This window comes from Trachypithecus francoisi, unplaced genomic scaffold (assembly GCF_009764315.1).
Source record: "Trachypithecus francoisi isolate TF-2019V2 unplaced genomic scaffold, Tfra_2.0 Lachesis_group9, whole genome shotgun sequence".
In the NCBI taxonomy this organism is placed as follows: Eukaryota; Metazoa; Chordata; class Mammalia; order Primates; family Cercopithecidae; genus Trachypithecus; species Trachypithecus francoisi.
Window position 1 is genome coordinate 5,573,984 of NW_022681474.1, and position 15,789 is coordinate 5,589,772.

Here is a 15,789-nt window from a genome sequence, read left to right on the forward strand (position 1 = left end):
TCTGCCCACCTTGGCTTGTGAAAGTGCTAGGATTACAGGCATGAGCCACCGAGCCTAAACAACCAATATAAACTTTGGTAGTGAGGCTAGACCCCAAAAACCATCCCTGGCTGTCCCCAGCTTCTGAGCTGCAAGGAGAGCAGTTGTGACATGGACAGTTATTGATTACCTGTCATTTATTGCAATTTCTGATCTCTGGGTACAGCAGCTTCCTGACATTGGCTCCACAGCTGATGTGGAATAACCTGAAATTAGTAGTGCTACCTTCTCAATTTTGCTTATTCACTCCTTCCAAATACTTTGTATACATCTGATTCCCTATATTGAATATCTTCCTGTTGGTGATGCCTTGAGTAGTTTTTCTTTTTTCCTGTCTGAACTCTCATTTAAATATTATTTGTTTCATTGAATTTACAAAATACTGACATTTCTTCTGCGTCCATTGGCTCATTCTTGTAATCCTAGCACTTTGGGCGGCCAAAGTGGGAAGACTGCTTGAGGCCAGGAGTTTGAGACTAGCCTGAGCAATAAAGCAAGACCCAATTTCTACAAAAATAAAATAAAAATAAAAATAAAAATAAATAAATAAATTGCCAGGCATGGTGGCACACACCTGTACTCCTAGCTACTTGGCAGGCTGAGGCAGGAGGATTGTTTGAGCCCAGGAGTTTGAGATGACAGTGAGCTTCAGTGTACTCCAGTCAGGGCAACAGAGTGAGACCATGTCTCTAAAAGCAAAAACAAAAACAAAAATGAACAACTGACATTTTAATAATAATACGATAATAATGTTTGTTGAATGTTTACTAACTATTAGTTATTGCGCTAAGCATTTTATATGCATAATCTCATTTGGTTCTCATAAGAACCCTATGAAGTCATTTCTTTTACTCTATTTTGCAGAAGAATAAACTGAGGTAGAGGGTTTTGCAGCCAATCCAAGGGTCAGAGCTGGCAAACTGCAGATCCAGGATTTCAACTCTGGTGGTCTAATTCCAGAGACTGCTTGATTACTCTACACTCTACTGTCCTCCCTGTACAATAAAGTTCACTTCAGGTCTATGATAGAGTCTTCTTTAGGTCTAAACCAGAAGTGTCTCAGATATCAGAAGTTTTGATTTTTAGAAGGGCGACACAGCACATGCACTGTATACTGTTTACAGGTGTCATAAGTGGGATCTGTGCCAGCGCCTTGTCATGAAACAAAGACTTCTGCAACAAAATGGGTGTTCATATTAAATAAGATAAAGACCCTAAATAGCCAAAGGAAAGTTCCATTGCTACCAAAAGAGTTTAGGTGCCCAACTTATGAAAAACACTTTTGGTTTTCAGAGTTTTGTGGATGAGGAATTGCGGACCTGTCATTTTTGTGAAGTGTAAACAAACAGAAAAGCAAAGCTGAGCATATACCTATGCATATATATATTCTCATCTATTGTCTCATTTTCATTGATTCTTTAGCCTGGCTACTTGTGACCACCACTTCTTTCCCTTTTTTAGCCAAAGTATGTGGGCAAGGACTTACTTCATATCGAAGTCAAATGCAATTTCAAGTATATTTACTTTACAGACTCCAAGAGATGGAAGTCATTATGTTGTTTCACAAAGTGTTGACCCCCTCAAAGAAAAGACTTAGACAAAAGTAGCAATTTAGTGGGAAAAAAATGCCCTTGAATACCCTAGGATCTGCTACAGTTCACTCCATTCTTCTATAACTTGACATTTTTATACATCACTTCTGTTAATTTTGATTAAATTATTTACTAAAGTTTTAGCTAAACCATGCTAAAGGCCTTAGCATTGTATTTTTAATCAGTGCATTCCAGTTGTCTACAGGTGTGTAACAAACCACCCTAAGCTCAAAAGCCTCACACGGCAATTTATTATGACATTCATGGTTCCACGGGGTTGACTGGGCTCACCTGAGACATCCTCACTTGGGATTTCTCATGGGGTCACACAGCTGGGGCTTGAGGTATCTGAAGACTTAATTGTGCTGGACATTCAGGATGCCCAACAGCAGTGAATGCTGGTTGTTGGCTGAGGACTCAGCTGAGGTTGTCATCCAGACCAGCTACATGTGGCTTCTCCATGTGACTTGGGCTTCTTTCAGTATGGCACCTGAGTTGCTGGAGTGAGTGCGCTAAGTGTTTCAGAGGCCCAGGTGGAAGCCGCAAAACTTAGGATCTAGCCTTAGAAATCACTCAGCATCGCTTCCCCCACAATCTTGTGAAAAATGAGTCGCAGAGCTGGCCCAGATTCAAGAGGAGGGTGATGTAAAAGGGGGTGAATATTGGAAGGCACAGTTCACTGGGAGGCCATCCGTGAAAACTGTTGCCACACAATTTATAAAGACTTATGAGCACAAGGGTTTCAAGGTTAATTCAAAGGTCATATATACAGAGGCAAGAGTTTTATCCCTCTAAAACAGAGACAAAAATGCCATGAACTTCTACTTCATTTTTAAAGTATCTTGTAATACTTTTTAGTACAACTCTGCTTGATTAGACTTAACAAAAAATAAATAAATGGCATGACGTCTAAGAGACGGCCAAATGGATGGTTGTAGAATGGTAACTGTAAGTTGAGCAGGCAGAAGAAATCCTCTAAAGCTGTAAAAACATACGGAGACACTTTTTAAACGATACAACATCATTACAGATTTCTGGCAAACCATGATGACTATTTTGGTATGTAATCAGGAACAGGGTGTCTTGTGAGCAAAAGAGCAGAGGAGATCACGACAGGCAGCTTTTGTAGTTGAAAAGCAGTCAGTCCTTTTTTTTTTTTTTGAGTCACAGACCCCTCTGAGCATATGAAAAAGTTAGGAACTTTCTGCCTAGAAAACATACATGTTTGCATATTTTTGTTCTTTTCTTTTTTCAGTCATTCTTTCCTCCCTCCTTCCTTCTTTCCCTCCCTTTCACTTTCCTTCCTTTCATTTTTTCTAGAAATATTTATAGGGAGCTAATTCTGTATTAGATACTGATCTGGACCAAGGACTAGAGAAGGGCAGAAGACAGATAAGCTTCCCAGTCTCCTGGAATGTACATTCTAAAGACAGGAGTCAGAAAGAAACCCAGCACACCAATAAATAATACAACCTCAGAGTTACAGGTAACAAACTGTGTTATTTACAATGTTATGGGGTTCACAGTTCTTCACGGTTCCTCTTTTTCACACTGCAATCAATAACGTCTCTTTTAAACTAAAGGCTTTGGGCCAGGCGCGGTGTCTCACGCCTGTAATCCCAGCACTTTGGGAGGCCGAGGTGGATGAATCACCTGAGGTCAGGAGTTCCAGACCAGCCTAGCCAACATAGTGAAACTCTGTCTCTACTAAAAATACAAAAAATTAGCCAGGCAGGATGGCACATGCCTGTAGTCTCAGCTACTTGGGAGGCTGAAACAGGAGAATCGCTTGAACTCAGGAGGCGGAGGTTGCAATGTGCCCAGATTGTGCCACTGCACTCCAGCCTGGGTGACAGAGCGAGACTCTATTAAAAGAAACAAACAAAAACCCCCAAAACCCCAAAAAGCTTTGTGTATGAGCAGTGTGGATGTGGCTATTGGTTACCCATTGTTTTTTCACTTATACACAGATGTTGACTGATCTTTTTTTTTTAACCTTAAAGAATAGTTATATGCAGTGTCATTGGAGCTGACTTTTCTAGTCAATAGAAGAGCACTGGCTTCTCATGAGATTTCAGAATTTACCATGGCTGGTGAGCATGAATACGAGCATTGCAATGCTTTCCACAGCCTTATTTAAAATAAAAAAATCCCTCCCTTAGGGAACTACCTCTCTTTAAAAAATTAAATGGATCAAATGGCCATGGATTCACATTTCAAAGTCTCAATTTACAGGAGACTCAAAGAACTGACCCTTTCATCCATATTTTGAAGATGACAGTGAAGGATATGGATAATTTGCTTTGGAGAATTTTTTTCCTCCATGTTCTATGTTCGTATGTCCTCACCACAAATTGTACTTCTGGCCTTAGTTATTATGGGAGCCTGTGGGGGATTTAAACCTGTACTTTTACCACTGGCAACATTTTAAATATTGTCATTAGCATAACACATAACTTTTGCAAAAATGAAATGCAAATATCCATCTCTCTTATTCCATGATGATGGATGAGAGGTGGTCCTAACCTTTGGTATTGTGAAATATTTTAAATGGTAACACAAATCATTAGACCACACTTCTTTTTACTTTTTGGTACGTTCCTGCTATACAGCTTTCACCCTCCCTTCAGCTGAAGGGTATTTTAATATCTGGCATGTCATGTTAGAGTAAATATAATCAGAGAGTGAATATAATCTAGCTATAATTGTTTAGAGCAGGGATTGACGAAGTACAAGTGAGGTGACACTGTTGACACTTTGACTTGGGGAAAAAAATTGGGGTATTTCTGAATATGTAATAATACCATAGAGTCAGAGTGCTATTATGAAAGTATAAAATTGAGACAGGGGTGCTCATAATGAAGTCCAAAACAGTGTTTTTAAAATTAGCCATATAATTTATGGAAAAAATGTATCCAAAATTTCCAGTTTATTTTGCCAAGAAAGCCTGGGGCCAGGGTTGTTGGGGTTCTCATCCATGATGTTTGCAATTGTGTCCCTTGACTGATGTCTTTTTTTTTATTTTTGAGACAGGGTCTCTCTCTGTCACTCAGGCTGGCGTGCAGGGGTGTGATCTCAGCTCACTGCACTGTAGCCTCTGCCTCCCAGGTTCAAGTGATTCTCCCATCACAGCCTCCTGAGTAGCTGGGACTACAGGGACACATCACCACCCCCAGCTAATTTTTGTATTTTTTGGTAGAGACGGGGTTTCGCCATGTTGTCCAGGCTGGTCTTGAACTCCTGACCTCAAGTGATCCGCCCACCTTGGCCTCCCAAGATTGATGTCTCTTGAGCATCTCTGTGGTTCCAAGGTCTCCTTTAGTGATGGGAGACCACAATCATAGCAATTTCATTCAGTAAGCATTTGCTGAGGACTTTCTATGTGCAAAGCAATCTGCTGGGTCCAGCAGGGGCTACAAAGAGATACGAGTGAGGGCTCTTTCCTGTCAGGAATTGAGAATAGTCCAATCTAGGTGACTGCTAACCTGGGAGTCCTATAACTTTTGGAAAGTATTTGGTTGTTGAAAATAACTAGTCTGCTTTTAGCCCCTCAATTCATATGTTAAATGAGTTATGCCATTTTTGTATCAGGATCATAAAAATAAATACTAGTCTTTACAAACCCGCTTTAAATGAATGAAAGAAGCCCCAAAGGGAAGTATACATTTGTATTTTCGTAAACAGCATATACACAGCCATGTGCCATGTCACAACGTTTTGATCAACGATGGACTGCACATACAATGGTGGTCCCACAAGGTTATAATGGAGCTGAACAATTCCTATGGCCTAGTGATGTCATAGCCATTGTAACATTATAGCCCAATGTGTTACCTTGTCTATGTTGAAATACACAAATTCTTCCCATTGTGTTGCACTTGCCTACAGTATTCAGTATAGTCACATGCTGAACAGGTTTGTAGCCCAGGAGCGATAAGTCACACCTTATAGCCTAGGTGTGTAGGAGGCTTTACTATCTAGGTTTGTGTAAATGTACTCTATGATGTTCACACAATGACGAAATTGCCTAAGGAAGAATTTCTTAGACTGTATTGCTGGGTATCCCTGTGGTCAAGTTTACCACACTTGAGAGCTAGAAGGAGCCTTAGAGACCAACTAAAACCTAATCTGAGTCACAGTTCCTAAAGTTTGGGTGCTAGCAAAGGGCCTGTGACCCTGTCTCCTCCTTCCACCCCTCCTGTGAGATACTGGGCACAGCATTCAGTGTCTTCGTGTCAGTTTTCACCAGCTGGAAAAGAGAGAGAAAAGGCACAGTGCAGGGTTGCCAGGTTCAGTAATTCTAGTTCCTGGAATCAAGGACAGGAAGCCTTTTAGTTACTTGCACACCCTAACTTTTCTAGCTTCGATTGAATCAATCATTTAACTGTCAGCTAATTACGGCTTTGGGAAGTTTACATCATATATCTTTTTATGGCACCCCTTAATGGGAGGCTTTGGAGATTAAAACTCTTGACAATTTCCACGATGTAAAAAAGGAAAGTTGACCTACAGAAAGATGGGACAGTGATGAACATTTGAGAAGCTTGAAGCAGCAATGGGATCTACACAGTAGCCTACTTAAAGTAGTGCTGATGTGAACGCTTAGCCTAAGTTCCTGAAAAATGACAGCAGTGTGACCTGTGTCCGTAGCAATGGCACTTTACTGAGCAGATGATTGCTTTGCACTTACTACCAAGCACTCGCTTGTTCCAGGACAGCCCCATGAAGCAGGTCCTATTATCATTCCACTTTACAGATGAAGAAACTGAGGCATAGAGAAACGTGTCCAAGGGCTGACACCTGGTAAGCAGTTGAGTCAGAAATGAAAAAAAAAAAAAAATGCCAGGCTGGCTCCGCAGACCATCCTGTCGCTCCCTACTCAGCTGACCTCCCTACGTCTCTGCTATCCTCTGACCTGCCGGCTGGGCACGCCAATGTCGCTCGTTTGCGTGCCTCGAAACCCCGCTTTGGCTCCCGGGCTTCCAGCGCCCGCTTCCCGCCGAGGGGCTCCGGGCACCTGCAGTCCTGGGAGCGCGTCCCCGAGGCGGGCGGGAGCGCGCACGGCGGGAGCGCGGGAGCGGCGCGCACGTGCCGCCAGGAAGGGGCCGCGCCAAGATGGCGGCGGCCGCGGCCGCTGTGGTGACGGTTGGCGGCGGCCGGTGAGGCGGGCGGGGCCGGCGACGCGGAGGCGGGGTCCCGGGCGAGCCGCCCTGGGAGGCGGGGGCCGTTTCCATAGCGGCGGCAGGAGGTGTCGCGCCGGGGAACTTCCTGGTTCCCGGGCTCGGCTTCGCCGGGATCCTCTTGGAAGGGAAACAATGGGGCGGAGGGCACTGCGGTAGCCGCCGCCGCCGCCGCGCTGGACCTGCTCGGCCGCCCGGGACCTCCCGCTCTGCCCGCTGCCTACAGCCTCGCAGTCGGGACCGTACTGAGGTAACTTCCATTCCTCAGCTCCCGCCGCGAGGGGCTGGCGGCGGCGGCGGGCTCCGCGGGCGTCCTCCCCGGGCCGGGACTCGGAGTTGGCCCCGGGGAGCCGGACGCCGCCATTCCCGGCCCCGGGAGGAGGGGACGCGGCTGCGGTTCGCGGCTCGGCCCTGGGGGGCGGCTCGGGCACAGTGCGGGGGCTGCCCGTGTGTCCCCGCGCCCGGAGCGTGGGGTCCGCGGGGCGATGGGCGGGCTGGGGGCGCCGCGCAGGGTGTGGGGCGGCCCGGGGGTGGAACCCGGCGACGGCCTCCCAGAGCGAGCCGCGGTCCCGGCCAGGCGCGTCTCCCTCGCAAGTTTCAGTCGCGTCTCCCGAGCCCCAGTGGGCAGGATCCGAGCAAACTTCGTGCCTTTAAATGACTGCCTTGATGCCGCGGAACTTTGTTTGGACCAGGCGAGGGGAGAATGGGGCGAATGAGGGGTTTGCAAGTCTTGAAAATCCGTGCGCCTTTGCAAAGTTTGCAAAATAGTTTGGCGCTCACAACCCTAGGCTGGTGCGGCATTTGTACTGCGTGAGAACAGTTCCTCGCAGGTGTTTTACTGCCAGAAAATGCGGGAAGCGTATGAATCCATGGGTGCACGTTTCTGTAATTTGAAAATGTTGTTTTTCCCCACCCCCCACCCTTATCCCTTTCTTTCCTGACATTTAATCCGCAGATAGATGCTTTTTAGACAGTAGACTTCAGCATGCTTCCTTTGGACTGGGGGGAAGGCTTGTTGAACTGGGGCCATACCTAGTCATTGGAAATAATGCAAGACGAATGGAAAAAAAAAGTGAGGACGCCGTCTTAAGTATGTTGCTTGTTGGAAGAAAATGGTTTCAATCCTATATTAATCCTTTTATAAAAATAATTACATCTTTGGGATATTTAATATTTCATAGCTTAGGAAAGTTACACAGAACTTTAGAGATCACCCTGGCCAACTCCCTCCCATATTGAGTCTCTGGGAAGTTCCTTCAGGGGGAAGTCAGTGTGCTTTTTTCTTTCCTGAAGTCATCTTAATAGGAATAAATTAGCCAACAGCAAGTGAACGGTGGTTTGTTTGCTTTTATTTTTGGTTCAGTCATACCCTAAAATTAACAAAAATATTTCCTGGCTTGTCATTCTTTTATAACAACATTTGTAAACATAGTGTAGTTCATTACTTAAAATGGATGTTGATGCCATGTTGTATTCTACATAGGCAATTAAAATATGTCCAAATAGAAAAAAAAATTACACTAATGAAAGTATAAGTTAACTTTTCAAGGAAGAAATGCTAATTGCAAGTACAAGTATCCTTAGTTAAGAGAAATTCCTTTGCTGATTATATATATAATGATTATATATATATAATCTATATCTATATATATATATAAACAATGAGTTGTTGCAAAGGCACTCAAAGAAACATCGTTTGCCAAATATTAAGAATTTAGGCCCTGAGCCTCAGTTTTGGTGCCTACTTAGTTTTTAGCTATGCAGCCAGACTTTCTGTTGTATTGGTTTCTGGTAAGACTAGTCCATTACCAGTTTTAATAGTGTTTTGACATGCAAATAGCTCCTACTGGGGACTGACTTTGGTTAAACAAGCCAGTAAGTAGAAGTGTCAGATTTGGCACTGTCTGTTTTGTTTAATCATCTTCTAGCATTATAGGGAACCAAGAGAACTATCCACCCCAGCAGATCCAACCTGAGTCTCCAGTGCCAAGCAAGGGTTGCCTTGGTCCATCTTTGCCACTGTGTGCACATCTGTGTCAAGTTCTTGTTACATTTTGTAGCTAGCTAAGATGGGTGAAAAAGAGGCCAATGAGTTCAAGCTAGTAGCAAATTGAAAACAAACAAAATTACTCTGATTGGAAAGTGTGAGGAATGTTAATGTGGTAGAATAAGATAGCTTTGGGAATTGCTACTTTAGGTAGAGAGAACGAGACAAGTGATTACAATTCTGGTTTATGTTCACAATTTCACTGTAACGATTTTTTTTTTTTTTAACCATTCTTTCTTTGTAACCAGTGCAATGCAGACCTCTAATTACCAGAAAGTTATAGTTTGTTCCTCCAATGTGATTTTCGGAAAGCATAGACTGGCGGGTTGCAGTGGCTCATGCCTGTAATCTCAGCACTTTTGGAGGCCGAGGCGGGTGGATCATTTGAGGTCAGGAGTTCAAGACCAACCTGGCCAATATGCTGAAACCCCTGTTTCTACTAAAAATACAAAAATTAGCTGGGCGGTAGTGGTGCATGACTGTAATTCCAGCTACCCGGGGGCTGAGACAGGAGAATCATTTGAGCCTGGGCGGCAGATGCTGCAGTGAGTGGAGATTGCGCCACTGCACTCCAGCCTGGGCGACAGAGTGAGACTCTGTCTCAAAAAAAAGAAAAAAAAAAAAAAGCATAGTTCATTGTCAGATATGATTTCATTATATTGAGAGACTCATTTTTCCCCTGAAAAGATGATGCCTGTATTTACAGTGGAAGTCACTATAAGAATAATATTTGGAAAGACATCCAACTTGTAGCCCACGTCCATGTAGTACATGAGATTTAAGCATGGAAATTGGAGCCACAGAGACTTGGATTCCCAGCTGGTCTATGCCAGTTTCAGGTTGTATCACCTCATGCAAATGACTCAATTTTTAAAAGCTCATTTCTTTGTAAAATTGGGGAGGATCGTAAATTCAAACATGTTTAGTCAACCATTATTTTTTGAGTGCCTTCTGTGTACCCCAGGACTTTGTGTTAGGTACTTCGTTTTCAACACGTGGGATGAGTCCTTTGATGTGAAGTACAGGGAGCTATAAAACCCATACCTAGGGAACCTGACTTGGTTTTGAGGGAGTCAGGGCAAGTTCCCTGAGGAAGCGACTTGTAAGACCTGAAGATGAGGAGGAGATAGCTGGCTGAAAAAAAGAGGCAGGTGTGTGGGAATCTTTGAGGGTGGTGGAAGAACTTGCTCACATCACAGTCTCTGAAGAGATTGGGAAGGTTAAATAAGATGCTTCTGTATGAGTTCCCTCCATAGCACATGAGCAGTCGCTGTTGGTTATGTAGAGAAGGCTCTTGGGACTGTTCTTGGATCATCTGAATGAAGCAGCTCAGCTTTGTTCCATAGCCATTAGAGAAGGGGAGTCATTCTACTTCTCTGTGTCCATACCAGACCTGCAAGTGACTCTTGACACACTTTGATGTCCACTTTTGTAACTCTACATTGGATTACTTGTTAGTTTCGATAGCTGTAAGACTGGGATTAAATGTTAAATGAAATATTCTTTGATTTACTTACAGGTATGCTTTGTAATATCAGGATAGTCTTGGTTTCATTTTGATTCTATTTTCTCTTTGAAGAGCTTGGACCACCTCTCACAAAACTGTAGTAGCAATCTACCCTAAAATACAAATCTTCAGTAAGTGGCAGGTAATTTTCATTTGCCTACAGAAAGATCAAGAGTTACTCTGGAGTTTCATATGTTGGTTTTAAGTGTTCTTAGCTCTAAAGAGATTATTTAGTTATTCTGTGATAGAGGTACACATTGCACCTGGGTCTTGCTGACATGAGTGTAGAAAAACTTACAATATTATCCTGGAATTTTCCTTTCATTGAGTCAGCCAGTGAATTAAAAATTTAAATTAACATTTTAAATGAACTAAATGAAAGAATATTATTTTTGATCTTCTTAATGTATTAGTTTTGCTGTTAGTAATGTTATGTAGATCAGTGATGGCAAATTATTATTATTATTATTTTTTCCTTTTCCTGAGACAGGGTTTCGCCCTGTCACCCAGGTTGGCCTGCAGTAGAGCAGTCTCAGCTCACTGCAGCCTTCGCTTTCCAGGCTCAAGCAATTCTCCCACCTCAGCCTCCCAAGTAACTGGGACTACAGGCATGTGCCACCATGAATAGATGTGCAGGCTAAAATTTATAAAAGTTAGGTATATATGTATGAGCTAGATGTTTTTTGTGTATTTCCCTGTTGCCCATATTAAAAATTAATGAATTGGCTTATAATAACTCTTTATTGACAGTAGTTCTTAAAAATTAATTTTGGCCAGGTGTAATAGCTCACTCCTATAATCCCAGCACTTTGAGGCCCAGGTGGGTAGATCACATGAAGCCAGGAGTTTGAGGCCAGCCTGGCCAACTTGGTGAAACCGCATGTCTACCAGAAATGCAAAAATTAGTGGGGCATGGTGGTATACGCCTGTGGTCCCAGTTACTCCGGAGGCTGAGGCACAAGAATCACTTGAACTCGGAAAGTGGAGGTTGCACTGAGCTGAGATCGTGCCACTGCACTCCAGCCTGGCAACGGAGCAAACTCTGTGTCAAAAAAAAAAAAAAAAAATTTCAAAATCTATTTGTCGTCACCTCTTCTATGTTCGTTTTTTAATTTTTTAGCTTTATTTTGAATTGATTTCTTAAAAATAAGTTTTCTGTTTTTTCATTTTTTAGCTTGGGATTACATATTCTTGTACTATTCCTTTAGTGTTTACTTAAATTTCAGTATATATTCTTGATTTATCAAAGTGTAATGTTGAGACTTTCACCCTTTTTCTAGATAATGCAATAAATAATGCAAGACCTTTAAAAACATTTACATTCAATTTCCTTTCTTATTTCATTATTGCCTTGTTTTAAGATGCATGTGTATTTTAAACCCCACAGATGTATTTCTGTTGTTTTATGCTGTTATTATTTAATTAGACTTACTGCATTTCATTTTCCTCATATTTTCTTACATTACCTGACCTTCCATCTGGAATAATTATCTTTCTGCCTAAAGATACCATTTAGTATTTCTTCAGAGTGGATCTAGTATTGACAAGTTTTCTAACTTGTTTGTTTGAGAGTATCTTTATTTCACCTACATTCTTGAAAGATATATTTTGCTGGATGTAGAATTGTAGATAAGTTTTCTGGAGAGATCCTTTAATATTTTGGCTTGTTTCTATTCAGAAGTCAGCTGCAGTTTATTCCTTCTTTGTTGGTCATTTGTTCCTTTCTCAGGCTGTTTTTATGGTTTTCATTTTGTCTTTGGCTTTTAGATGATTGTCTGTCTCTTTCTGTTTCTATTTTCCTCCTTCTCTTCCTCTTGCACCATTTCTTGTTTGGGGTATATAGGGCATTTTCATACTGTGACTTGATGTCTTTAGTCAGTTTTGACAAGTTCTCTGCTACTCTCTCTTCAGATACTGCTTTTCCCTATTCTCTTGCTTAATCTTTCTGGGAGCTCAGTTACACAACGTTAGATTTTCTCCCTGAATCCTCTGTGTATTTTGCCTCTCTGGTGTTTTTTTCATCTTTTTGTATCTTTTTGGTTCTGAATATTTTCTTCAGGCTACCTTCCAGAACTAAGTTAGTCTTCATTTCTAATCTGTTCTTCCCTGGGTTTTAATCTGTATTCCCTGGGTTTTAAATTTTCGTTATTAGATTTTTCATTTTTATTTAGACTTTCAATTTAGTTATTTTTCAGATACGCTTTGCCACTTTTCTAGTTTCTAGTTCCCTATCAAAAGTTTTAGATTTTGCGTATATTTCTTTGGATGCAGTAAGCATAGTGACTATACCCCAGAGTGTTATAACATTTTTATGGTCTGTTTTATTTCTCAAGGAGTTTCATCTCCTTGTATGCCTGCTTATCTTTGATTTTGTGCTGGTCATTGTGTTTCAAAAAGTGTTTATAGCAGTCATTTTAGGTTAGGCAAGGATTTTTTTCATTGCTTTTGCCAGACACTTGGGATCACTTTTATTTAAATAAAAAGTCGAGAGTCTATGCAAGAATTGGTTTAGTTTACTTCTACGTTTTTCTTTCTCATGGGATTCAGTTTTTTGCTTATTCTGAAGCAGAGATGGCTCCCTTGGTGGATCTTGTACTCTGACATTTTGTCTTCCTAGCCTTCAAGGCTGCCAAAGTGCAGTTTAGACTCTTAGGCACCTCTTTGATTAGGCAAACATTTACCTGAAGAAGCCCCAAGGTGCCTTGCTTTCTAGTTCAGATTTCTGTCTTTTCTTTGGATGGTGGCTGGTAATTTCTCACTGTCTTGTTATCTTCCTCCTTTTATTAAATAAGGAATACAAATATAATGTACACTAATTTTAAGTGTATACTCTGAAGAATTTTTATAAATGTAATTGACTGTGTAATCACTCACATAACATACAGTAGTCCTCCTTATCTGCAGTTTCACTTTCCTTGGTTTCAGTTACTGCAATATAGTATGAGAAGATATTTTGAGAGACAGAGAGACTACCTTTTATTACAGCATATTATTATTTATTTTATTTTATTTTATTTTATTTTTTTTGAGATGGAGTTTCACTTTTGTTGCCCAGGCTGGAGTGCAATGGCACAATCTCGGCTCATTGCAACCTCTGCCTCCCAGGTTCAAGCAATTCTCCTGCCTCAGCCTCCCTAGTAGCTGGGATTATAGGCATGTGCCACCACGCCCAGCTAATTTTGTATTTTTTTAGTAGAGATGGGGTTTCTCCATGTTGATCAGGCTGGTCTCAAACTCCTGACCTCAGGTGATCCACCCGCCTCGGCCTCCCAAAGGGCTGGGATTATAGGCGTGAGCCACTGCAACCGGCTACAGCATATTATTATAATTATTTTATTAGTTATTATTTATCTCTTAGGTAGAAGGGTCTGATTGTGAAGCAGTACACTAATTTTTAAAGCAGAATTTTAGAATAAGTTTTCAAAGTAGTGCTAAGATTCTGTTGTTCTGATTGCTGAAGATAAATTTCTGGGATTTTTTTAGACTTTTTTTTTTGAGATACTGAGTTATATGCCTTATCAATTTATATCACGTTTTGATCCAGTGTTTTATTATCAGTTTGAATTCTGAGCTCATTCACCAGACTTGCTTGGGAAACATTTTATCTGACTACTACAAAAAAGTTTTTTCCTCCAAGAGTTGATGATTTGCCCTCAAGTGAGGCTTGCCAAAAGAATGCCATCCAGATTCTCCCCTGAAACTAAGGGTTACCTGTGACTATTTCACTGTCAGCAGTCACTTTGACATTCTTTTAAGTGATAGTTGGATCTGCTCCATTAAAAAATACATATAACCAACATTTTATACCAGCTTGTTTTAGCTGGTTTACTGTAATGATTTAGGTTGATATTACTTATACCGCTAAGGAAATTAGAATCTAAGTTACCCATTGAATTAAAATTAGTTTTAAGATAATAAATCATACAGTGCTAGAAAGAGAACTTAAAAATTGTGTTTCCGTTTTCTTATTTTATGAGACCAAAAATGGATCAGTACGAGCATGTGTGAACCAATTAAGATATTTAGTTTACCAACACACTCTTTTATGCATAATTCTACAGCAACTCTGAGTGGTAGGTAGGCTGAAAATTTTAACTCTCATTTTACACACAAAGAAACTGAGGGTCAGGGAAGTGAAGTGTCTTGGTCTGAATTCCTAGAGCTGGTTAATGGCAGAGTTGTAACACATTTACATTGAGGACTTCCTATGTGGTGAGTGATTTCCCTGCAAGGTTTATAGTCCACCATTGTATTGCTGAATTCCAGTTTTATTGACATCCTACAGGAATTTTCCTCTCACCTGTGTGTATTTACACCTCTTGGTCCATGAGTTTTCCCATTTTCACTAAGCACAGGGCCTTTGAATGAGCTATAGCCTTGGCTGTCACTCTGGTTGCCCTTAGCACTTTTATTCTGAATATATTCTGTTAGTTACACATGGCTGGAACCAAGCTTGTCTTGATTGTTTTATCCCAAGGCCCTTGAGCAGTTTTTGCATGTTGCGGAGCTGAATTAATATCTATTAAATGAATAGATGAATACATTCTTGTATTTAGAATCCAATTAGATATAGATTTTTGAAGATAGGGCCTGGATTTTTTACTCTTTTCTTTATAATTCTTCATGGTGTCTGCTGTAGTGCTTATTGTTATGGTTGGCAGTCTGGAATTTTTAACTGACTTTTAAAATGATGTCGGACTCCTGAAAACCAGATATATTGTATCCTTCATTTTAACTTTTATCTGTAGAGCACAGGCATTATGTGCAGTTCTGATATGATGGATCAAGTACATTAGACACATATACCATGTAAACAAATTATAGGTCATTTTTGAAAGGCCCTGACTCTGATGGAAGTAGGGAAGACTTTGAATGGACATTTGTTTTCCTAAATACCTGGAAGTTGTCATGTTGACCAGTATAAACCTACTAGAATTTGATAAGTCTGTCTGGAAACCTACCTGTGGAAGGGGAAATTTGACCTCATTCTTATCTCATGACTCATTAACATACAAGTGTAAAGAAACTGATGAAACCAAATGATTGCTCATTTTGCTCTTAGGCCCATCTCATTCTTTGATCTTATTAGCAGGAAGTACTTTGTTGATTTAGTGAGTAGGATAAACAAACCTCCTTTCTCTCCAGCAATGACAGAAGATTTGCTTTACTTTTGTGCAGAGAAAATACTTAAAGCTGTAGAAATGTGAGGTTGTGTTTCACGGTGTTGCAGCAAGAGCATTCTTCAGGGAAAGCATAAGAACTGTGAAAGTACAGTGTTGAGACTTTCTGTCTTAGTGAATAATGACTTTAATGTTAACTGAAGTCATTTCTAATGAGAAGATATGACAGGTTGAGTATCTCTTACCTAAAATACTTGGGACCAGAAGCAATGTGTAATGGGACACACATTACATATGTGTATAT

General features: G+C 41.1%; 1 protein-coding gene and 1 pseudogene across 1 annotated transcript in view; one reads left to right on the forward strand and one right to left on the reverse strand.

The window, feature by feature from the left end:
- Positions 1-6,269: 6,269 nt before the first annotated feature.
- On the reverse strand, positions 6,270-7,175 carry LOC117082870 (annotated as a pseudogene).
- The window catches only part of USP6NL (USP6 N-terminal like), a 157,417-nt gene continuing 148,514 nt past the window's right edge, over positions 6,887-15,789 (forward strand). Inside the window, exon 1 of the mRNA XM_033210007.1 lies at positions 6,887-7,061. The gene's annotated coding sequence lies outside the window, so the exon portion shown is untranslated. The remainder of the gene's footprint in view (positions 7,062-15,789) is intronic.